Here is a 26,827-nt window from a genome sequence, read left to right on the forward strand (position 1 = left end):
GAATGGATCATGCTATTCAAAAATGACAAAGCTATAAAGAGGCATGCAGGTCATCCCAAAGGAATGCCAGCAATACCTTCCTGCTTTATTGCACACACTGTGCATTTTTTTATGGACACTACACAGGCTACATTCAGAGAACAGCTTGAATATTCTTAAAAAAAAATACCAAAAAAGACTACTTTTTGTATCATGCATATCCAGGTGCATTAGTCACTAGGAATTTCACTTGATTAAGCCCTGGGAAAATAAATAAATAAATAAATAAATAATAGTAGGTCAACAGCTCTCTGAGTTCCTATCATATTGCAGACTTGAAGAGCTGCATGAAAACCTATTTCCAGAAATCTCACAATATGAGCTTATTAACAAGCATATATTGAATATTGTTATACCTGAAAACCACAATTCTTTGGGGCATTTTCTACAGAATATCTTGGACAACGTACCTACACCTGGATGATACATGATGTGCTATCCTGGTAACATACAACTGTAAATGTCCCAACTGCTATCTGGCCAGTCTCTGTGCACAAAGATAAATGAAATAATTCAAATTATGCACAACTTCAGTCTGTAAACTACAATTTCCACAGACAATTTTAGTTTGCCATGATCTCAAAAGTCAAACAACAAAAACTTTAAATTTCTTTATAGTACTGTAAATAAATATTATTCTTTTTATTCCATGGGTATTCTTCAGTAATTATTTTCCATATTAGTTGCATAGGAAGGAATCAGACCTCAAAACAGATTAATATCAACTGATCGATGAGTTTGTCCCTATTCTCGAGTGTAACTTAAAGAGGAACATTTGATCACTACCAAATTTCTAAAGGGAATACCATTTCAACGTTAAGACTAATGAGACTAGTTTAATCTCATCCCTATAAACAAATAGCTTAAGCCTAATGAAATCTTATTTTTGTAAATTAATGCACAAAGGAAACAGTTCAGTGTAAACAGACTTGTAGTATACATTGTTTAGAGACTATTGACTTTCAAATTAGCCTGCTTTTCAAACATTTCACGTCAAAAATATAGTCAAAATGCAAATGTAGCATAAACGGCTCTATAATAAATGCTCATTCAACATTTATTCTTTCTCAAATCATCTTTTAAAGCTCTTTCATGCTAATGTCTAGAAGATGTGACATTAGAAAAATTGCTTTGACATGCTAAGGGGCTCCAAGATTAACAAAAAGAGAAAGAACAAGATAAAGCTTTCAAAAGACCTATTTCAGAGGAATTATTACTTCCTTTGAAAGTCTTCCAAGGTTGCAGTGCATTTAAGCTTGTTGGCATACATGTAAATGAAGGACTACAAAAGTATTCCACTAAATACAACTTGAATTAAACCTTCAGGCTAATGTTACAGAATGAGGATAAAGGCCAGACCCCAGGCTGGCAACAACTCATCTAAAATGAGTTCTTTATTTGAGGACATTCATGAAAGAGAATTTGTATATATGCGTATGTACATACAATACAAGAAATTATCAATGTAATTCCTGTACAAAACGGCTTGGGCTGATGGGCCTTTCTGATTGAGCAACTGGCACTTTGAAGGGGGACATTAAAGGGGCACACTACAAGCTGCACTGTAAACCAGAAACAGCCTCAATCCGTAACTTCCTCACCCTCCTTGCATAAAGATGTACCACTTCTCCACAACAAAGTCTCAATTTCATAATAAATAAAAAACAATGGGGATGTGGTTATCATGGAAAAAAAAAAAATAAATAAAAATTTCCATTTACACCCTCCTCTTCAAGCTTCATTGGGAGAACATCACAGAGAAGAGAATCCAATCAACTGCAGAGGTTTGTATTTACTCAACTATAAAATAAAGCTAACCATCAATCCAATTCTGCCATATCTTTTCAGGCAGAACTATTTAAGAATTTAAGATAAGAAGAGTTTTTAGGTCTAATGCCACAAGGCCAGATCAAAAATAAGAGCAAACAAATGAACAAAAACCCAGAGGATTTTGGATATACAGTACATGAACACATATGACCTAAATTCTGATCACCAAAACTCTCCCTTAGATGACGTGAAACCCAATGGACAGTAAAATCTAGAGAAATGTTACTTATAAAAAAAAAAAAAAAATCTCAAAATATTGTGGGTGCCTAATGTTAGAGAAGGAATCAAAAATTCTAACTTATGCTCTTATCTTGTAACTTATATTCTTGATCTGCTGTAGGCTTATTTCAGGGCCATGAAATTTTCATGGCCATAATTCTCCTCTCTTACCACAACATTAAAATAAACTTGTCAATACTACAGAAATTAGATTGAATAATTAAATTAAATAATTAATGTCTCAGAAAATTTTGGAAATACGTAAAAGAATGCAGTTGCAAAGTCAAGTGAACTAGCATCAGAGCTGCTATTTAAGAACCCCACTTTGTTACCTTCTATTTACAAGTCTCATGCTAGCTGTCAGCACAGTATCTGCATGATAATCTTCCAGTTATTTGTAATGATTGTTTTGTAGCTTGTTTTTTTGATACTGCCTTATGTGAAAATGCATGGTCTGAAAACATGAGCAGAGAGCAAAGAAAGGCCAGGCAAGCAAGAATAGGATTGGTACGTTGCAGGGTTCTTGACCGAAACCTGCCTCCTAGTGAAAAGACCCACCCACATGCTGGACTGTCATTGCAGTGAAAATCCTGCCAGATGTCTGGCATAGTACAGATGGGCCATTTCATCCCCAGTATATTTAATTCCTCCACAAAATGATATACCACATTAACAGGTACATTTTCAGCTCCGTTTCCTCTTAAACTGCAGTTTGTGCTATCATAATTTTTATGGTAGATCAAGTAGCACTGCCTCAAAGGAACAACATCACAGAAACAGTGGCTGTACGAGATCGTGCTGCAAGACATCCTTTCATAGGAATTGCAACTTTCTTTAAGCAAACTGCTTTGGAAAAATAGTTTATTAGCATTCTAAATTTACATGCATGTTGGTAAGAATTTTAGATCAAAAATGCATGGCAGAATATTTAGCAATGCATCTCCCAGAGAATACAATTTAAAAGAAAGAGAAATGACTGATGGAGAGCACCATCTAAACACATTTTCTTTTTTTGAAGTATCTCAGAAGTATTTGTGACTTCCACATGCCAATCGCCTACAAAATCTCTCCAATTAGCAGCTGCACTTTCTACAGCTATTCAATTATAACCTCATTATATGCTTGCTAGCATGTAATCTGAGTTTGGGCAGTTTTTTGAGGGGTTTGTCTCAGTATTAACAAACATAGATGCATTTGTAAGTTCATTTATTACTACAGTGAGTGCTAGACTTGCAAAACTATGTTAATGGAATTTCCTATCAGTAAAATCAGAAACAGCAGTGTCCATGCAAAAAGCTGAGCAGGAGTGAGGCCAGCAATCAGCTAAGCCTCCACCTAAACTTAGGATGGTAAGAGATCACAGTGCAGATATCCGAATGCTGTCTGATTAAAAAATAATCACTAAAGAAAAATATTCTATGTCAAGTATTATAATACAATTCAAACTTTGAAAAGTTTGAATTGTACAAAATGATGTGTTTATATTGTCTTGCAGAGACCTTAAAAACAGTCATATACAAGAAACATAAAGAGAACAGAAAATCAGCCTTGTTTTACCCTCATGCTTTTAATTCCCCCCAGAAATATCACTTGGTATAATTAGGGAATTTTAGATGCAACCCTATAGTTTCGTTTTTCTTAGCTCACTTTCTCTCAAGGGAAAGGAGGAAAGGTTCCTGAGATGAATGTAAGGCTGACAGCATTTGCTTTGGTTGCACTCATATTCCACCTGAAAACGGAACCAAAATAATATATTAAAAAAAGGAAGCTCTTTGATATAGTCTTCCATTCATCTGCCTGTAAAACACAAAATCTGGAGCAAAACACCTTCTAAGCATCTAGTTTCATAGACTGGTAGCTCACCTGAGACTTTGCTAAGCAGAGAACTAAGAGATCATCTCCATAAAAATCTGCTTTGGATGGTAGTTTTGATGGGACCAATAAGTTTTACGATGGCAATTTTTAAGTAGCTTTCTTTTTCCGGAGATTTCATGCAAAGTGATAAAATTACAAGGAAACATTTTATAATACACCACATTATGGCATTCACTCACCACACTGATGCAAAAACAACTTCTGCTGAAGTAAATAGTCCTATATTATTAGGATATAAATAAAAGTGACTGACTGATGCACAATAATCTGAGTGGACAGGGGAAAAATCCTGCAAAGAGGCAGACAAATGCAGAACAATCAAATTAAACAATTAAATGTTTAATACAATTAAAATGTTTAGTAATCCCAGAGTTATTGCTGTTCAGGTGTAGTCCCGCACCGTGGAGTATCAATGGTGGAAAAGAAAAAAAAAAAAAAAGTGGTTTATTGCTTTCTCTACTGCACAACCTCTTCCCACACTGTACCAACTTTGCTAGACTGCACTCCAGAACCTGCCTCTTTTCACTTGCTTAATTCAGCCCTTACATTTCCAGATCAACTTCACACATCTTTGAGGGCAGTCCTGCAATCTGGCCCTGCAGGAACATGCTGCATTAGAACCTGCAGGCTCTGGATTGCACACTCAGAGTGCATCCGGGTCTCATTTTTTCTGCAACTACAATAAAAAGAAGCATCAAAAGATGTAATGCAATAGGAATATTTTTATATGCTACTCACAACTTCAGTATAGTCTGCTTCTGGGCTCTGCTCTTGTGCCACAAACTCTGTCCCGTGCTCTTGGGTTCCACATGTTCCTAATTATATTTTCACATGCCAATAAATTCTTGTGGCTATTATAGGCCATCAGAAGGCACTTCTACACATACAGCTTTTCTTAAAAAGCTATATGCTTTATTCTAAAAGTTTTATTCTTTTCTAAATCACAGTCTAGCAAAGACCTGGTATGGTCAGCTATCCTTAACGTGCCAGAGAAATGTCTAGGAAATCAGGACAATAGAAGAGCATCCAAATTTTAAAGATCACTACCCTTGCAGGAATACAATACCCCTTACCCTGAAATTAAACTTACCTCAATCCAAATTAAAATGAAAGGAAATGCAACTGTTTATTTACAAACATCAAAGCATCCACAATTTATTCACAGACATCACCACTACAAAACCAGAAAGACACACTGAAGGATAGAAAGAAAACCATGCTTAACTAAAAGGAAAGAAAGTCACGCAACAATTCAAAGAATGATTTCAGGATATGCAAAGAAACTTCTGAAACACACATATTTTACTGTACTTAGAAAAACTGAGTTACAGGTCACTGGAAAACAATATATTCCTTAATGCACTTATCCCCAAATTCCTTGTCAGCCTTAAGAATCATAAGAATTTCATTATTGTTACTTAACAGAGTTGAAAAATTCCCTCACTTCTACTTTTTCATCGGATCTCATTTGCTAAGGCAACAGGCTTTTATTTAAAAAACAAACAACAACAAAACCAACAGAACAACAAACAAACATTCCACCTCCATTAATTTTTCTACTTCAATTTGATCATGAGGGATTCTCCATGATTTTCCCTATGCTTTGCTCCATTGGGCTAGAACTAGTCAAGGGTCAGAGACTTGCTGCTAGAAAAAGCCACATCAAACGCTACCCTATTAAGCAGTTTTTTACAGAAATACATACACAGAATCAAATTTGTAAGTCAGCAGACACGTTTTCCAAACATTTATCTTGTCTGGACTATACCAAAACAAATTAAATAGGGAAAAAAAAAAAAAAAAAAAAAAAAAAAAGATAAATCAAAGTAAGCATTCTTGTTGTTTAGTTTTTGTTCAAGCTTTGTTTTAGGACTGGAAAGGTCTTTGTATATAACCAAAGAGATGCCTTTCTCTTTGTTTCAATTTTGCAAGAGTTGATGCATCTGTAAACGTTAACAAGTATCCTCAAAGAACACTTGTAATTATCAAGCAAATTATGATACTGCGAATTGAAAGCAATTTGATTGTAAAATACATTTACATACATGCATTAAGATACAAATACTCTACAAGAATGCTTGGGGAAATCAATCTTTCAAACAGAAAGCAATTCAAATCTGCAAAAAACATACTGTGCACTATGATTTAGAGAAGTTAGTCTTTTATACTTCTAAATTCTAGTTCCTGGATACAGAAACAAGATCATGGGGGAACAACATCTAGATGCTTAGTACCAAGAATTCCATAATGATGATTTTATTTTTAAGACTGACGTATACGCTGCTTTTATCTGTGGGTTCTACCTATTTTTCCTAATTAGCAGTTTGAAAGAGAAAGCCAGAGTTTTGTAATGCAAAGAGAATGCTTTTTTCTCATCTCAGTCTGTTCCAAATGTCCTGTTGACTAGCAGGAATCTTTGAAGTTGTTCTGTGACTCTATCCCTTGAATCACAATTATGTATAAATGCTGTTACTCATTCTTATATTTGGCTCCTAGTTTCTCAGCTTCCTGAAGCAGGCAGTTGTTTGTCCATTGTAAAATATTCTTTGTCCATCCTTCAAAATAGCCTTAGAAAAATTAAAAGCAAAGAACCTATTTAAAATATAAGTACCCCTCCATTTATGAGTGGTTGCAACGTCCTCTCCCAATAGACAGTATTTCTTATAGATTTTTCTGACACAGGCAAGTCACATGACTCAGACAAGGGAAAGATGATATTAACTGGAAGAAGGAAAGTTCTACTAAATGCACAAAGACCCCCCTTCCAGTAGTCATCAGGTTTCAGTGGTGACTGCTCATTTGGACAGGTGCATTGATCACAAGAGCTGTACACAACTGACAATCTCCAAAAATAAACCAAAAAGTAACTTAATTAAAACAGGTTTTAGAGACCTTCTTAATTCACCTCCTCTGTTGGAGTCCCTAATGAGCAGTGTCAAAAATTTACCCTGTTTGCCGTGTCAGAAGAATTTGTAGCCTGGCAGGTATCATGAGCTCTGGTAAACACTTTCAGTGGTCCAGCCAGTAACACTGTTTAGACATTTCCTGTGGTTTAGCATGATAAATTTTCTGAGAACTTGTGCAGAATTCTCATTTTCTACTACAGTTTAAATATGGCTTGTGCCTACCTCAAATATTTTTTAACTAAAACTTCTTCCTCAGGCAACTGTTATATTTTAGTCCTATCGAAAAATATGGTTATACCCTTTGGAATTGAAATCTCCTTTACTATTTAAGGCTCAGAACTTAAAACTCTGCAACGCACAACAGTTCAACTCTATACACTTTACAGCCCTGGCTAGAACTGTTTATACTATTTTGTGACTAAGACAGAATGAACTTGGCAGAGAAACATAAACTGCTGCAGCCTTAGAGTGAGCAGAGTTATGCATTAGTGTCCTGTTTGCATGAAATTATAATTTTGCTTTTTACAAACCATGCAGTATTTTAAATCAATAATGCAAGGAACATAACCCACCAGCTCCAAGAAAGCTGTGCTCAATGTTCCTCACAAGACTAAAAGTTTTATTTTAAACTATTATTGGAATCAGTTTTGCATAGTTTGTCTATGAAGAATAACAAACTAAAACCAACAAATACAGAAATTTATATGCTATGAAAAATATCTGTGATCTCTTTTCCAAACACACTTTTTAAAAGAAAAAAAAAAATGGATGGCACTGGCTTGGTCAGAAAAAAACGAATAGTGAAAAATAGAGATAACTGAAGTTTTCACTGGCACATATTAATTTAAATTGTTTTTAATGTAATGCTTGTAAGTCTGAACTTAATTTCACCATCAAAGTGAAATCTTGGGCATGTTGTAATTAAAGATATTGTCTTAGAAAAGTATTTTTATTCACTGTGCAATGCCTTTTTCCACGTGACTTTCCCATAAAGTGAAAGACATGATGTGTAGCACATAATTCTTCCTGGAACAAGAGGAACTCTGTTTGTCGAGAAACACTCAGACTTGTCACAGAACACTACCATGCACCCTTCAGTCTTGTAAATAGACATTCTGCCCTCATTCTGTAACCACTTATGGAATAATTAAACAGCTCTTGTTTCTCATCCAAACATCCATTAAAAGACTTCAGAGAGCAAGAGGGTCAGTTGACTCTGCAAGAGTGACAAGGTGCAATAGCAGAAGGACAAAATCCTTGTCCTTATCCCTGACAACACAGAAGTTCCTAGAGAATGTGGCATTCTGCACCTTCAGGACTAGACCAAGGCTAATCTTCCAGCTTGATCAACTCCTTCTTGCAACAGTGAGAAACATCTTTTCCTTTCAATTATGCTCTTAGTATAATGGGGATGCATCTACAGACCATACAGCAACCCCAGAAGAGCAGGCTTTTCCATCCTGCTGTTCTGATGCCTTTGTTGGTCCCCCAGTTCTGCATTACTATCCTGCCAGGAGTCAAGCCCCCAGGTGTTGTTCCATAGATGCTCCACAAACTGTTAAATCCCGTCTTCAAGTCCTTCTACACTTGTAAGTATATCTCTGCAAAGACAGAAAAAGCTACCAAGCTAAACCAGTTGCCCTGTTTCGCATCACCTTGTTCGTGCTATTGCTCCACAGCAGGTTCCACACACTGACAACTGCCCAAAAACAGATAATTATAGGATGTTAGTAGGTAATTCTAAGGGTTTGTTAGCTGGACCATAATTTTCTTCAGGTAGCAGTGATATTCCACAACATACATTGGTAAAAATTCCTGTACATATAGGGTAAGATAGGAATACTGTAAGAGATTATCTCTGTCTAGTACATTTCATAACCAGTTTAAACAACTGAAGTGCTATCTGAGCATTCCAGTTAAAAAGCACCTGAAGCAAACTGAGCAAAACAGTGTGCCTATGCTTTCTGTCATATGTTGCTGGACATACTGTAAGCAGATGAATCTAATGGAACATCCCTATCTGGACAAATGCTTGCAGTTACAGACTGAAGGCATTCAGAGTCTTTAAATATCACAAAAGCACAGGAAAAAAAATATAAAAACAAACAAACCAAAAAACAACAACAAAACAAAACAAAAAACCACCTCTGGCTCCCAACAGTTGTAAACACTTTGTGAAATAAGCAAATCTCTCATAAATTAAGTTCTAACAAATTATTTTTGCATTTTCTATGTTGAAAGAAAAAAGGACAAAACCAGCATAGTTGCTACACAAACCAGTAACAGTTCTTGAACAAATTCAACCTCATAATATGCCTGAGATGGCACCATCTCAGATACTCCGTGGACAAGCCAGCAGTGTGCCCTGGTGGCCAAGAGGGCCAATGGGATCCTGGCGTGCATTAAAAGGAGCGTGGCCAGCAGGTCAAGGGAGGTGATCCTCCCCCTCTATTCTGCCCTGCTCAGCCATCACCTGGAGTACTGTGTCCAGTTCTGGGCTCCCTGGTAAAAAAAACAGGGAGCTCCTGGAAAGAGTCCAGTGGAGGGCCACAAAGATGATATGGGCCCTCCTAAGGAGCATCTTCCCTATGAGGAAAGGCTGAGAGACCTGGGTCTGTTCAGCCTGGAGAAAAAAAGACTGAGAGGGGATCTTACCAATGTTTATTAATACCTGAGGTGTGGGAGACACAGGGATTTGGCCAACCTCTTTTCAGTGGTTTGTGGGGACAGGACAAGGAGTAATGGCCACAAGATGGAGCACAGGAAGTTCTGCACCAACATGAGAAAGAACTTCTTCACGGTGATGGTGACGGAGCACTGGGACAGGCTGCCCAGGGAGGTTGTGGAGTCTCCTTCTCTGGAGATATTTAAGGCCTGTCTGGATGCCTACTTGGGCAGCCTGCTCTAAGGAACTTGCTTTGGCAGGGGAGTTGGACCTGATGATCTTCCAAGGTCCCTTCCAACCCCTTCAATTCTGTGATCACTTGTTTTGACTGAAATTCAAGCTTTGCTTGAATCATCTACCCAATGCTATTTATCTTAGAAAGGGTAAATACCACTCCAACATGGACATGGATCACTGCAACACTAGAATGCTTTGACTATCTGATAGTTCATGAGACAAAGGGAGATGTGGTCTCTGGCCAATCATTTTTAGATAGAGATTTATTGGTATTTTTTCTGGCACAAATGAAATAAAAATCTTAACTTGCAAAAGCACGACACAAGCAAAAATATTGCCAGAAATTCAAAACAATCTGAAGTACTTTACCCAAACAACAGATACTACAGCGATGGGCTACGTGAATAACTTGTGTCTCTAGTTTTGTGGTTGCATAGAAATTGGGGTATTTCTTCATCACCTCTAAGCAAAAATAAGTACTCACTTATCCACTATGCTTACAGATCCATTTCCCATAAAATCATGTGGTCTGGGGGGACCTTGTCTTCTTTTGTTATTTCTATGGTGCAGTTTTGTTATCGTTATGCTGTTCTATTTTATGGGACTCCAAAGAAAATACATACTCTAAACTTGTATGATGCATCAACAAACATTTTTTTGTTTTGTTTTATACAGAGTGGTCATTGTGGTCATTCATTTTTCATTTGAACAGTAGTTGTGGGAGCATTCCATAGAATACTTCAACCATAACGAATTTGTGGTCGTTATGGCTTATTCATTTTGATCCTTCATCCATGTTGATAAGGATTTAATGACAGGAGTAATCCCTATGGTTTGTTTGAATGACCTTGGTTAACTGGGTCCTAAATTTGTTAATATCTGCATCTAGTTTTCAGTAAGGTGCCACAACATCACTTCTCTCAATTTCCTTTTGAATAGTGATTTCCCTTTCAAGATGACATAACTTTTTCCTTTTTTTTTTTTTTTTGTTTGTTTGTTGTGTTAGAGTAAAAAAAAGACTTAAAATGGCAAAAAGATGTCAAGCAAAGGAAAACAAAAACCTTGCTCACATCAGGTGATATACTGGAGAGTTCAAAAACATCTGAACAAAACAGAGAAGGAAAAGAAGCTGCACACAACCCTTTAAAGCTGAAAACTTTAATAAGCTAAAAAAAAAAAAAAGAGAGAGAGAAAAATAACAAAATAAGAGCGTTTTAATGCAAAGCTGAGCTTTATATTGTGTGTTACTGTATAACTTAAAAAGGATTTGTGAATAACTAAGGGTTGCGAGGGGTTGCATTTTGTTGTGTACTTTTATCTGGTAGTTACCAATTACACAAAAATAAATCACAAAGAATTATTTAACTTTTCTTTAAATTCAAACAATGCACTCTGCCCATTGGGAGGAACTGATGTACAAGGTTACTCATGATTTAAATATCGCTGGTAGTGATATTTGAGTAGATACTTCATATGACATGTTACATCAGGTTGGTGTTGAAATAACCCTTTGCTTTGTAGACAGGATTGAATGAAAGCCAAACTGCTTGGAATTACAACTAGAATCAAGTAAGTTAATGGAGTGACAACCAAAGATGTTGGTGTAATTATGTTATCTAAATGTTAATATATGAAAAGCATTAGCTAATGGTAACAAGGGCATAGTGGTATTTCTATTCACACTACAAGATTATACACAATACTGCAAATAATAGCTGAAAAAGCTCATTTAGTACAAGCTATTCAATAGCTGTAGTTTTGTATCCTAAACCTGCAGCCATATGCCACTGCAAAAGGACAAAATACTTTTCCTTAGAACATTATAGTAACAAACAGCTATTCATATGTCAGTATGGAATTATGTTTATCTTATATGTGGGCACTGTAAAGAAAAATAACTCATTTCCATGAGAATAAAATAGTACTAAACATATCATATCTATATCAGCAGCCATTAATCTGAATCTCTTTAATGGTCATGCTAATTCAAGCCCCAAAACACAATTCTCCTTTAACTACAGTAATTCTATGAAGCAAATAGAGAATCTTAGTAACAAAAAAATGATGAATTGATGATTATCTTTTTCACTCAAGAGAATAAGTTTAATAACTTCCCAGTCCTTGCTTTTTGTGAATAAAAATAACAATCATCACTAGCTATAAGTAAAATATCCTAATTTCCTGCCATGCCTATAAGCAAAAGGATAAAATAATGAGAAAGCAAAGCAGACACTTCTGTGGTGGGAAGATATAAGACAATCTGCAATCCCATACAGTAGCAATGCTGATAAATGACTATCATGCTGTAGTCCTTTGAGTAATTTTCTTTAGGATGACAAAGTACTGCTGCTGAATTCACAAAAAGGTAGTTTGTCCACTGAATGCAGATGTACTATTTAAAATGACAGAATAAGCTAAGCATAAAGGTCTGTGAATACTGTTTGCAGGGGAGCTTTGTAGAGATTTGAAATTCTGGATGCAGCAAATGAAGTGACTGCAAATAATAGCAGCTTTTCTCGTGTATAGTACGTGCTTGGGTCTTTGAATTAATTGCTTTGCCTTTGTGAATGCTGGGTCACAGTAAGTGGTATAACCAAGAAAGCCAAATAATTGTTCAGTAAGGGAAGGAGGAGGCAGCCTGAAATTACTAAGTAGAAATCACTCTTACACAATGCAGGAATAGACAGTGGGATGGCCAGCTAAGTTAAAAGGTGATGAGAAAAGCAGGTAAGGTAAGAGACGTACTGCAACATTCAGGAAAGACCTGTGGGATGGGTGCACAGCGAACAGAAAGCACATAAGCAGGCATCTCCTTTGTCAGCTGAAGGCTGAGCCTACATCATTATATAGTGCTTTCTCTGTTCACACTCCATATTCATTTCCTGCCTAATATTGCTGAGAACGAGAGGTATACAAGAAGCTCAAGATTTCTAATAATACGGAGCCCTCAGCTGCTTGTTTAATTTCACTTGAGTTTTGTGGCAGTCACTGTATGCACTTACCCTAAATCAAATGCTCCTGCTGTGCACAGTGCCAGTACTTACAAGATCAAAGCCTTACAATAGATGATGCAAGTTACTAAACTTCTAAAATATTAAAATTGAAATGGGATGCATTTTTACCAACCTCATAATTTCAAAAAGCAAGATTTCCAAGTCTGATCTGCATCCACAACCTCCCCCCACATTCATGCATAGGGATGCATCAGGTCTTCTATTACATTATGTTTTATCAGTGTTACTATGGCAAAAAGCTAATGGTAAAACAGATACTCTATGTTCAGGAAGACAAATGAATACTTCAGGGATTATTGTTATCCATTCCATTAAAAATGAAGGCGTTCCTGCACACATTGCCAGATGTATTCCAGAATATATTTGCAGGATGGGCTGCAATAGCCATGACACTGTGTGCTTCCATTACCAAATATAAGCAAACTGAGCCAATACAACACTCCTTTGAATTATTTTATGTTTTTCTTTAGTTTTCATTTGCTTTATTACACTACAGGATATACAGGATAGGCTTATTATTAATTATGGCATCTCCAAACATGCCATAAGAGAAAAGTGTTGACAAAAAAGTAGTGGCTCCTAGAGTTGTGACACAAATGTATGCAAAGGGAGAGATCACTTTTGACAGCTTTCTTTCAAAACCCTAGTAGAAAGAAAAACTTTTCTAATGTAGAGATGTATTTTAAAATAAACAAGTCATCTTTGTTGCATGACAAGAATGTAATTTTTTATTTTATATTTAAGTCCGTGAAACATACCTGAATTTTCTATTGAAAGATTTGAATAGTCTTTGATTGAAGTGTGAAAATCAATTGTGGGCATGAAGAAACACCCTTCACAGGAAGGGGAAACTAGACATTTGGTCAGTAGCTTGATTTAGTAAAAACAGCAGTAAAATAGTGGAACAGAAAGGAACTGACATAACTAATCTTTTAATCCTGTCGTCCTCTGTCCGTTTGTATACAGAATAAAGGAAGCTGACAATAAGGAATAAAAATGCATATGTTCCCCAGCAGGGATTCCATTTTGTCCAATCTCATGCCCTACAGAATTGAGATTTTCTCATCTTTCAAAATGAAAGTGGTCAAACTCTCCTATTTATTAAATACAAGCTGTAGTTCTCTCTCACCTTGCTCATCTTTGGTATATGAACAAAAGATAATGAAATTTTGAGTAGAAAATAAAGAAACAGGTGGAAAGAAAGTAGGCAGAAGCCTCTCAAACACCAACCCACAAATGCAAAACCCAGTGCATTGGCACCTGTGCAACGGATTGGAGATAAATCTGAACTACTTTTAAAACCAGAGAAAAAGATTTATTTATAGATTTGCTAACAGTGAAAATTAGGTCAGTTAATCCATGAATACTGTGCAGGGTATTTTATAAATACCTATCTATAAATACTTTATAGAAATAGCCTTGCATACTATGGTAAAAACAAGATAGCCTCTGCAAAAATCGGGAGTCTGCACCCTTTCATATTCAAATTGTTATTATTATTATCTCCATTACAGCATTATTGCAGAGTAACAGAGATACAGACTATGTGCTACTGATTATAACTTACAACCCTCTGAGACCTGCCACCCAGCTAGCTCTCAATCCACGTCACTATCCACTCATCCAGACCACACTTCCCAAGCTTGCCTCTGAGGATATCATGGAGAAAGTGTCAAAAGCTTTGCTTAAGTCCAGGTGGGCAACATCCACCGATCTCCCCTCTCCAGTCAGTTGCCCCACCACAGAAGGCAATCAGGTTGGCTAAGAGTGATTTCCCTTTCGTGAATCCTCACTGACTACTTCTGGTCACCCTTGTGTCTTCCACATGCTTAGACATGGCCTCCAGGATGAGCTCTTCCATCACCTTTCCAGAGATGGAGGTGAGGCTGACTGGCCTGTAGCTCCCTGGGCCCTCATTCTCGCTCTTTTTGAAAACTGGCATAATGTTAACTTTCTTCCAGTCCTCAGGCACCTCTCCTGAGTGTCCTGACCTCTTATAAATGATCGAAAGTGGCCTAGCAATGATGTCTGCCAGCTCCCTCAGCACTCCTACATCCCTTCAGGGCCCAGGGACTTGTGGATGTCAATCCAGTACAAACACCACAGCAAAGTAGTTGTAGTGTTGACTTTATCTTCAGTTTTGCAGAGTTATGCAGGTGGTTCACAGAACTAATCTATAATTACTCAACTTTTTCCAGAAGTATTTCCCACCACCAAAAAAACAGCAGTTCAATTATTTTGGCAACAGCGTGTTATTTTTCATGTAGTTATAGACGAGGTAAGCCTCTAGCTTCATACTAAAATCAAACTACCCACTTTTCCTCTATTTAAATTCTTATGTTCCTTACATTAATATTTGTAGACTCGATTATATTAGTCTGTTAGGAATTCTGCTCTAAATATGCAGATCCAGTTCCTGGGAAAGTTCTTTCCCTTGAAATCCTCATATTTTTCCTTTTTCTACTATGACTGTCACAGAAGTAGCAGCAGGTTTTTGTGACAATTTGATATCCATGGAATTACTCATAGAAATACCTAGCAGCTTTTCCCAGCAAAACAGGAATCTCTTTTTGTATAGAAATATATTTGCATTAGAAATTCTTTGTTGTTGTTGTTAAGAACATAGCAGAAATGTTTTCAGTAGAATTAAATGTGATTTTAAACAATTGGCTAAAAGAGTTCTGGTCTGAAAATAATACTTTAGATGCATAAAAAAATGAAACCTTCTAAAAAAAAATTACAGTACTATTCTGCCACAGAAATTGCAATGAACTCTACGTACTTCATTTAATTCCAATAAGCCATTTTTGCTGCATTTTGCCCTGCAGACCCATGTAGCGAATATTATGCAAACAGGACTCCCTTTCTATTTATGCTTCAAGCAAACAGAATTACTACTAATTTTTCTCCTTGCTATTCTACTGAATATAAAGACTTTGCACAACTGTTTCTACAAGCACAAAATGAAGACAATATGTTTGTGTAAATATAAAAAAAAGCAACTGATGAGGACATAGTGTTAAACCTCTGCAGGTGCCAGGAAGATTACCAATATGGACAGAGAGGCATTTTAGAACATACTTCCTCATACCCTCAGCTGAGGTAAAGAGTAGTACATCTACTTATATTAGTGGAAGATTTTGTTCACTGTAGTACACCAAAATTTAATTTACAAGCAAGACAGATCTTTTGACATAGGTATTTCCAGATACTTCTAACTATATCATAGATGGAATAATTGCCATTGTTTTACAAAAAGGACTTATTAGAATTTATCATCACATTACACAAGAACTTCTGTTTTATTATCATGTTGTAGAAATATAATGAAGTATTAATAAAGGTTGCTAAATTATTGTATAATTTCCTAGTTTACTTTCCAAAATTGAAAAAGACTTGCTCAGATCCTCAGCTAATCTAGGTCATGATACCTCCAATCAGCTAAAACAAACAAACAAAAAGAAACCTACAATGAAGTTAAAATAATTTATATTAGGTATAGACTAGCTTCAAAAACACAGAGTTTATGGAATGTTTTATTGCCTCAACAACATCTGTTTCATTTCCATTTCTGTTCCCCTTAATAAATTGTTCTTGCATTCAGAAATTTATTCTCCACTCTAGATCTAGGAAAGCCATCAGTGATTTGGGTCATTCCATTATCAGACACCTTAAATGACAGTCAGAAGTCATTAGGTATGTAATGTCCGCTGGCCCATTTAAGAATCCCATCCCAACTCTAAGGAGCACTTTTGAGCAGCTCCAAAAGATTTACCACTGACTTAACTGCAGTTTGAACTAATGTCTTAAGTAAAGGACTACATTTGCAGCACAGTTGAAAGAAAGCATATATATTCTAGACTCTCAGAGATTATCCAGAAGCCATTGCACTAGACAATCCAAGTTTTTAAACCATTAATCAAGCTAATATTATTCTGATCTCATTTGGCATGAGGAAACAGCTTACATCTACCCATAACTAGAACTGTTCAAAAGCAAAGGTCCACGGATAGGCCTTTAATTATAAGTACAGAGTTCTTATTTCCTCTTTAAATATCTTCAAATATATAAACAATCACCAAAAAGAAAAAGAATTCTTTGATACAGCAGCACAGAGGAAATGTATTCAGAAGAAGGAAAAGGAAGGCAAGTCACTATAAGAACAGAGGAAACAATTTCAAAAGGACTGTAAAAAAAAATGCTTGGTTTATGCTTTGAAATAAGTTACGATGTTTGAGACTCAGAAGACTATGATAATGAGACTAAAATAATTCATAATTAAAAAGTTTTAGCCAAATAAAACATTTAAAATAGTTAAAAAGTAACAATATGTAGTTTCAAAATCTACATATGCCTTGAAAATAGATTAGAACAGAATGCCTCATGATTGTAATGTTTAGGGCAGCTGCTCATTTACAGATATTTATCAGGAAAACAAAACAAAAAAAAGTTTATGAAAATGTATTACCTAGTTCTAACACTGTATACACCAATCTCTTATAATTATTACATCAAATATTATTTAATTATGTTCATGTGCTTATATATATTCCTGTATTTGGGTGTATACCCATACACACACTGAAATAAATACATATAAATAGAGGTAGCTTAAAAAAAAAAAAAAAGACCTTACATTGAGAATTTGAACAGGCATTCTTAAAAACAAAACATCAGGCAGGCTTGTGTGTGCAACTATAATTCAAAGAGCTTCTGAATATGCACATATTTTTCTGTCCTTTTCTAACTCTCCCATCTGCATCCCAGTCTATTCCTCTTGCACTGAACTGCTTTCTCCCGCTCCCTGGCCTGTGCCTAACAGATGTATTATTTACAGCACAGAAAGAAAAAAATAACAATAAAATTCTCCCTTCCTCCTGCTGCCTGGATTCCGGCATTCCCACACAGACAGCACCTGGCCCTCAGCAGCCCAGGACTGCAATTACAAAGGCAGTGTGGATCCAGGTAACATTTGATGCAAGCCTCTGCCTGGCTTTGCAAAATGAATAAAGCTTCACAAATGCTTCTACACAGGACAGACATTAGGGATTGTTCATGTAGATAACAAGTGGCACACAGCTGAAAAACACCAATGATGTCATCCCCACCAAGTTTTGCACCCTGAATCTGCGTATTAGAGTCAGTCAATTTTTTAATGTCGGGATCCTGATTTTTTTATTATGCACAAGCATCTCACTCTCTACCCTTATTCTTATAATAGCACACCCATTTTGGCTGAAAGTTAAAGAGGAAGATGACAGCTAAAAGTAGATGCCTTGAAGGGAAATTTCAAACCGAACTGTTGAATTTTGGGAGAGTCGCCAGCAAGAATTAAGAATTATTTTCTAATTGGAAGTTTCAGACAAGCCACAATACAATTAGTGCTATTAGGAGTTGGACTTCATGATCCTTGTAGGTCCCTTGAAGCTTGGATAGTTTATGATACTATCTATGATTAGTGGTGCCTAAAGGACATGAACATCTGCAAAACGCTATTGCAGATGTCGCTTCTTATTGGCTGTAGTATCAAAATGCAAACTGGGCTGAAGACTTTGGTGGGTGAGCCTAATATTTCATGCAGGCTGAAAAATTATGTAGGATAAATTTAACTGAAAAAATAGCTGAAAAATTACTTAGAATACAACCTAGATAAATCCTTAATCTTTCTTTTTCAAATGTTCAATTATCATACTTTTCAAACGAACATCAATTTCCCATCTTTACCATGTGTTCAAAACTGTCCTGTATGAATCTAAGATAACAGGTGGCAGTCTGAGAGGTCAGTAGCCAGCTGGCAAACAGGAAAAGCAAAGAATCCCTGAGTTCACTGTGGGAAGTGTCCTGGGCACCTGGCCAGGGACCAACAAAACCTACTCCACTTCTGACACTTTTCTCCTACCTCCTACCTGAAGACAGATAAAGAATGCAGCTTAGCTTCTGTAGTACAACATTAAATGGAAATTAAGAAATATAACAATGTTTTTGCTACAGGCTCACACACACACTCTTGACAGTATGTTTCACGAAACAGCTTTCATAAAAAACAAAACAAAACAACAACAACAAAACCTCAAAATTCAACAAGCATCCTGAATCTTATTCAGGAGGACCACACCACTCACACCTGTAACAGAGCATGATTCTTGTTCCTGATAATTTGCTGCTGGGGGCAGAGAATTTTAGGTCTCTCAAATAATGACTGCTTTTGACTATAGCTATTTAAAGCTGATAAACTTTGTAAAAATGCTCACAGGACTGGAATTCACAGGACTGGAATTTTAGTTTCCACATTGCCACTCCAATCCATATTTTATGGTGCATATCTTGTTGGTTTTTTGTTTTGTTCTCCCCCCTTACTCCCCCTTTTTTCCCCTGTATAGTGTCATTAATCTGCTCCCTGGCTGTGCAAAATAATATCCCACAAGAGCACACTCCTTTTTGAATATTTTATTATCTCTCATTGTATTTCCAAACTAATATATATTTACAAATTCAACCTCCTACAGGCAGAACTATATTGTTTTCCCTCTGTTTGAGAACCAAGGCATAGATATCGAATATAAATAGAAAAATCTATCTACAGTCATTTGTGTTGAAAGAGAGAACCAATCACATATCAAGCTGTGCAAGAGAAGAAAAAAAAAAAAGATTTGCATACTGGAACAGACAACAGAAAGGGAGGGATGGAGTCACATAAAGGGGCTATGTTTCTGTTGGAAGACATCTTTCGATTCTGCTGAAGGACAACTCCCTTTTCAGCATGTCCCTCTCATATCTGAACAGATCAGATACAAGGGGAAGCGTGTTGAAAGGGCTTGGCTAAGTATTTATTCTTCACAGTCCTTACTCTCATTTCAACAAAGATTTTGCCTTTTTTTGACACAGAAATAATTTCTTTCCTAACTTTTACCTGAAGCACTTTGGCTGTCAGAAGACTGAGGTTACCTTCCCCTTCACCTCAATATAAGGAGACAGTGCTGGTCCTAACATTGAACTCCCAATGGTTCCTCCACTGCAAGAAGCTCTGGTAAGACTACGGAGCAAGGATGGTTCTTTTCTAGTTTCTGAACAAGGCAAAGCTGAGTATGAAGTTGCCTCTTTGAAGGAGAATGCCCATATGGTGTCAATCAGTCAATGTAGGGAGAGTGAAAATCCCTCTTACAAAGGAAAGGGGAGCTATTCCTGTAGGAAAGGCTTTGCGGAGCACTTTCACCTTTCTGCCACAAAGCCCCATGTGCCTTTGGCAATGAGGTCTCACTGTGTCTTCATTCCCTCTACAGAAGACTGCTCACCCTATCTCATACAGCTATAAAGATGATAAACATAGGAGCAAGGGACTGGGAGCTCTCTAAGATAAGGGGAGAGCGGATCCATCTGATTCATGGACTGTTCACATTTACTAATCAGCCCAGTCATGCAAAAGCTGAAAAAGGTGGAGACAGTGCAAGTATTCTTTGCCCATCAGAAAATGAGCAAACAAAACAAAATTATTTAATAGTTTTGAAGGTCCAAAATCCAGTTTTCTAGGCATGAATTTTAGCATTAAAGTTAAATAATAGAAATACTATAAATAAAGAACACAAGAATACTCTATGAAAATGCTAAAAACAAATACTAAATGCACAGTGTTTGTAAATCCTTTCCAAATAGCTTTGTTACCATTCTTATATCTAAAAACAAAAATTCAACTGCATAAGAGTGCCCCAAGACTGTTATCTAAACTAGGGAACTAGTGCATGCCAAAAACAGGTCATGTGATATTTAGAGGGATGTGTCTTACTCTATATGTGGAACATATTCTAGATATTAGATTTTTTTTTTTTTAATATATACATAAAAGGTCAGAAGCTGGTTTCAACTATCTACTGTTTTCTATTATAAGTATTGACCATTTGGATGCTGCTTGAAACATCACTCCTTATTCTTCTATAAGAAAATGGAGGAATGTGAAATTGATACATGGTCAGACTGCTAGACCAAAAATTTGATGTATCTTTATTTACCATGTTTCACTGCAGCTAAGTTTTTTAAAGTAGAGAAAAAATATACAAATATCTCAGGTGTTATCTTTTTTTTCCCTAGTCAAATTAAATAATGTGACAGCTACTCAGCACCCATGCTCTAAAAATTACACTCAATTTATATGAGTGAAGAATTTTAGAGTAATAGAGAAGAGTTGACGACTGTTATAGAAACAGCTAATATTCAGTGAAGAGTCTCTTTTATTATGGAAAAATATTTCACAATATTCTTTTACATAAATATTAGGTTTTGTTATTTCAGTTCCCTGTCAGCTGTTTCCTAAGCAAGCTTGAAATAAAAGAAACACCATTTTCTTTAGTTTCTTCATTTTTTTAACCTAGTCTTATTTTTCTACCTGTCTGCAACGTTATTCAGAATGAACAAAAGTGTGCTTGTTTTTCACCTTGCTTAGCCTTTATTATTATTATTATTATTATTATTTTTAGATTCTATGCAAAGGCTAGTTACTTGACTTTTTTCACTTGTACTTTATTATTGATGAACCTGATTCAGGAGACTTTGAGATCTCTGGAAATCTCATTGTTTACTTAAATAGATTTTGGAGCACATTAATACCATCATTACCTCACAAATACTATTATAAGAAATACACACACAGTAACTAGTTTACTTTTCTAAAAGAATTGTCTAATCTTAATATTTATGAGTTGAAATCACACCTTTTGTAGTTCTGTTCTTGGTAGATAATACAACAAATAATTCCTTGTTTTTTCCACCAGTGCAATCACTTTTGATACTATGCAGTTCATGCATGGGACATTTTCTCAAATAATCTGCTTCCTGTTTCACTGCCCAAAGCTCACAAAGAAAAAAGTGCTTTGTAACAGATAAGGAGCTAGAAATTGAAAACTATTAAAAGAACTGAAGTAGCACATTATTTTTGGTAAGATGGAGAGTTCTTTTAAAATTATTTATGAATCCAGACCAGCACTCTCCACTCACCAATAATTTAAAAAGCCTAAAAATAATCAATTCAACTCCATCTCAGAAAGTCATATTAAGATATCATTTCAGAAGTGCATTTCTATTTCAAAGCCAATACCAACTCTTAATCTTTTTCTGGGATGGAGAACAAAATCTACCTGAGCAAAAACCAGCAAGTAATTTCAATTAACTCTCTCCACATAAAGGCAGACCTGTGTCCTTAACTGTTGGAAATTATCTACTTGGTTTGAAGTCACACTATTTATTTTTTTGAGGGGAAAGAGTCTTTAGAGGCTTTTTGTTCAGGCTGTATTTTTCCAATAATCTTTTATCGGTGTAGTTTCTAGTCCTGAGTTAGTAACTGCACCTAGGAACCAGACTTTCAGACAGGACCCAGAGACTTCTTGTGACTTCTTGAAACAGGCTACCTACCCTGACCTTCTCCCCCAGTTCCATTTACAGAATCACAGAATCACAGAATTTTCTAGGTTGGAAGAGACCTCAAGATCATCGAGTCCAACCTCTGACCTAAAACTAACAGTCCCCACTAAACCATATCCCTAAGCTCTACATCTAAATTTGCTGAAGCATATCTTTAAAGGGATAACTTTTTTTTTTTTTTTTTTTTTGCAAAAGGGGTATAATTTACTACAGATAACTTGCATTATTCTACATGGCTAGTTTTACATACAACCAAAATTTGCATATTAAAATTGTGACAAATATTTGTCTAACACACTTTTCTTTAAATTTTCTTTAAATCTACTTTTCTTGATATATCTAGAAAACATCATTTGCTATTACATGGCTACTAAGACGTCACTGACCTTTTTTAGAGATTGGGAACCAGCACGTTAATGCAGGTGACTTGTCAAAGATCACCCAAAAGCACCACAGCAGCGCTATGAACTCTGAATATCTCTGAATATGTGAATATCTGAATTCTCTGAATATCAGATGTTTTAAACCATGACTGATTCTATCATAATTAAGACAGATATTGAGTGCCTCATGTCAATTAGAAAAAAAAGCAAATAATTATGTAATTAGTAATTAATAATAATATTGTGATGCCTTGCTTTCCTCACCAGGAAATCTCATACACAAGTTACCTGGGGCATCCCTCCAGATACAGGTGCAAATGTAAGATGACCACATTTTTCCCAGTAACCAAAGAGTCTCTGGACATTTTCTGGAACGTAAAAGCATGCAAATTGATAAGGATGTAGGGCATATAAGTACTGACAGCTTGTGGTTCTCATAATCATTTCTTTCACCTCCACTAGGTGAAACATAGGAAAGGTCATAAATAAAATCCAAAAGCAAATGTCAGCTGCTGCAGAGATAGCAAAACCAAAAGACATTGTTTGCATGAAAGTCCCTGAGTCAGCATTCCAATGACGTCATTTTCTTAGATTAAATAACAAATGCTTTACTTTTTCTTTTCAGATAAAGGAACTACTTCACTTCAATATATAGTTCATCCAAAGTTATATGAAAACTAAAAAAGCAGAATAATTTACTTTTGTCATTTAACAAAAAACTACCAGTTTGGAATGGGAGCATGAGATCTACCAGTTCAAGAACGTAGAGGACCTAGAAACAAAAAAGTAATCAGGTTTCTTCACAGCCTACAGGTAGCTTTTTTATTATTATTTAATTAAATATTTTGGCCTTTGATGCAAAAACTCTTGACAATCTTTTTTTCAATACATCCCCAGCACACAAGCTAATGCTGTTATTTAAAAAAAAAAAAAAAAAAAAAAAAAACAAACTTTAAATTATATCCTCTTTTCTACCAAAATAGTATTTGACTGAATAATAAGCATATACATTTTAATTTAGTTAAAAGGCTTACTTCCCTGTTTTCTAATGTAATAAAATAGGGAGTCTAGTCTAAGTATATATTAATCTAGTTAAATGTTTGATTTCATATACAACAACAACATGATTTTATCAACCAATGTTTATTTTAGGAACCAGCTAGAAACCATAAATATAAAACAATATTATAATAAATTATTTCAATCAAATTTTTATGTTTGCTGAATTAATAGTGCAGTTCTTGCATTTTTATTTAAATTTCTCATAAGTGTGTGGATTACTTAAAAATGTGGTCTTTGTTGGCAAAGTAAATCCTCAATTCAGTTCTCTGAGAAGGGTTTAATAAAAAGTAGTATGCATAACACCAGCTCAGTGACATTGAATAAGAATTAAACAAGAAATGCTTATCCAAAAATGCAAGAATAACATTCTACATTTTTGTGCCTTGTCCACACAGGCTATTCTTGCTCGTTTACTGAGTATATACAGTATTTTAAGTGGTCTGTCCATCCAACGCAAAATGAGTATGATTAATGGCTAATTGCTCTTTCTTGTTCGCTATCCTTTGCATGCTATGATATCAGAGTTCCACAAGGGCAACTGTAGTGGGCTGGCCAAAAAGCCTGGAGGGGAAAATTAAATCCCCTTCTTAAGTAGCAGACTAGCAGTCTCCTCCAACAAAGGCTTTCCTTCCCTTGGTGGTAATGTGATTCATTTTCCTATAAAGAAGAAGGCTGGTATTTCAATGCGTAAAGACAGCCATTACTGTGACATTTAACAAGCCTGAAACCTCTGGCTTTCTTGCTAACCTAGATCTGCCTTAAGGCTATCAGAGACAAAAGAGGCCTTCTCCTCCAGCAAGCATCAAAGACCTAATAAAAAGCCAAGAACGAGTAGGCAGTCAGCTTCTGTGTCAGAAATGCAAAATAATAATATAATATATGCAAATTTGAGGCATGCAAAAAAAAAAAAATAATCATGGAACATTACTTGTGTGTACAGTTGTACTCATAAAACCTGTAATGCACTTTTTGAATTATTCAGCAAGAAGAGGCTGAAAAGCAGCAAAGAAGCTTATTATGTTTGCTTTGCTTCATAGACTATTAGGTGGACAAAAAGAAAAAGGAATTTAGTTACGCTTGCTTATCTCCTAACCTTATAAACTTGGGATTAACAGATCAAAGGAGGATTTGGTTCAGTTGATAGAAAATGGAGCTCTTTTATAGCTGTTTGGTCTCCCTGTCCCTTACGATCAAATGAGCTTAAGCAATTGATAAAATAAATGGGGTTTTGAATTCATGTGTTTTAGTATATACATTTAATATTTGTTGTATTGCATTGTACATCGGTATGCAAAATTAAATAACAAGTAAAAGAGGATTAAACATCACGCATCAGATTTTTTTTTTTTTTTTTAATTCTACACATGGCCTAATAGTGGAAGCCAAAAGTGCAGACACAAGGTACTGTAATGATATAATTTAATTCTCTTCATGATTTTATGAGGCATGTGGTGCATCCCATACAATACATGTATAAAATATTTCCGATGCTTCATTCTCTGATCTTGCCATCAGCCTGAAAATGAACCCATACCCTACCTCCACCTTGTGGTGCTGTACAGAGCTGGGACGTGGGGAAGGAAACTCCTCATGTCTCAGTGGTCCAGGCACACGTCAGCACTGACATTAGGTGGCTGCCCACAGGTCACCAGAGATGACAGGGCGTACTGCTGCCTGCTTTCTTTCCAACATTTAAAATGACAATTGCAGTACACAAAAAACGACCTTGCGATGGCAAAGATGCTGCTGCGCTTTTATTCTTTCACCAACATCTTTGTCATTTTGCATTTGACTGGCGATGGCTGTATTTTTGTCAAGATCTGGATGACTTTGAAACAGTTTAACCTTTTAAAAAGACTACATATTCATAGTGGATCAAAATTAATTTACAGAAACCTTTGAAAGTTGAGGAGAACCTATTTATCTACGAATTACTGGAAGATATACATCACTTCATTAAAGAAATTATTATCCCATCCACATGTAAAATTCTTTTTCATTGACAACTATGCAGTTTTTAGTTACAAAGTATTTTCTTTCCAATAAAGATGAATTAAGTAACTTGCCTTTCTTCTTTTTCAGTAACAGGTAGACATTGGAAATACATGTTTTGTCTGCAACTTCAGCATGAAGTTAAAGTTCTGTTACTCCAAATTGGATTACAGGATATCTGAATATAAATTCCATAAACTATCCCCTTTGCTTGTGTAGTTAATGTAAAAATCCATGGGACTTTCCAATAGCAAATTAAAGATCATTTATAACAGTAAAAGAGCTATAAAATATGGAATACCAATGTATTATTTATTCCTCAAGACTTCAGTATCACTTAATGTTTTGGGTGTTTCTACTGTATGATACTTTTTTTCAGAGACATTTTAGCCAAGCCAGAACCACTTCAAAGCTAGTAGATTTTATAAAATGAAATTTACCCTGGCATAAAGTTTCTTAAAGTACTTTGCCAATGCCATTTAATAACATATAAGAGGAAAAAACAGATGAAGCTCATTTCTACGTTGGAAAATCAGTGAAGTATCAAGAAGAGATAAAGCAGAAATTCTGTGACTGGCCTTTCTTTGGTTAGCTCTTCATAACTAATGGAGTAGTTCTCATCATGGGTGAGTTAGTTGTTGACTTCGATAGAGTTTGATAGAGTTTTAACCTAGGAGCTTTGTCCCAGGTAACATCTAAATCAGCCACTGAAGAGAGAGAGAATGGTCACAGTGCTGTAACTAGGCCAAAGACAGATACATGAAATAAGAGTGGTGCGACCTTATGGAGCTAAAAGATACAAATGATAAGACACTCAGATAGAGGAATGAAACCTTTTCTAGGTCCTTTATATTATAAATATATATACATAAAGTACACCTCCTCCCTCCCACTCCTGCATCTTTTTTCCCCCTGCATCTTAGTTCAAGTTTCAAAATGAAGAACAAAAATTTAAAACTTTTGCAATACAAATCTGCCAGTGCCAGCAGATCCAAATTCTGCAGATCTGATGCAATCTGTATAAGATTTATTTTTCCTGTGATGGACTTTAATCTGCACATATCAGACATTGTTTATGCAACATAATTTTGCAATGTGCGTTTGCTGGCACCATTCACTTGAGATCAAAGGACAGAAAGACAGGAAAAGGAAAGAAAAGGAGGGGGAAGAGAAATTGAGAAAGTTTAGTAATGCATG

At 35.8% G+C, this 26,827-nt stretch overlaps 1 long non-coding RNA gene across 3 annotated transcripts in view; it reads right to left on the minus strand.

The window, feature by feature from the left end:
* Positions 1-26,827, minus strand: part of LOC137861962 (uncharacterized) — a 152,579-nt gene that overhangs the window by 61,000 nt on the left and 64,752 nt on the right. The window contains exon 5 of one of the 3 annotated variants that reach the window (XR_011099953.1): positions 22,825-22,944. The exons of the other annotated variants lie outside the window; for them this stretch is intronic. This is a non-coding gene — a long non-coding RNA (uncharacterized lncRNA). Of the gene's footprint in view, positions 1-22,824; positions 22,945-26,827 lie in introns of those variants that run through there. 3 annotated transcript variants of the gene reach the window in all.

The sequence above is a fragment of the Anas acuta genome, chromosome 10 (genome assembly GCF_963932015.1).
Source record: "Anas acuta chromosome 10, bAnaAcu1.1, whole genome shotgun sequence".
NCBI lineage: Eukaryota > Metazoa > Chordata > Aves > Anseriformes > Anatidae > Anas > Anas acuta.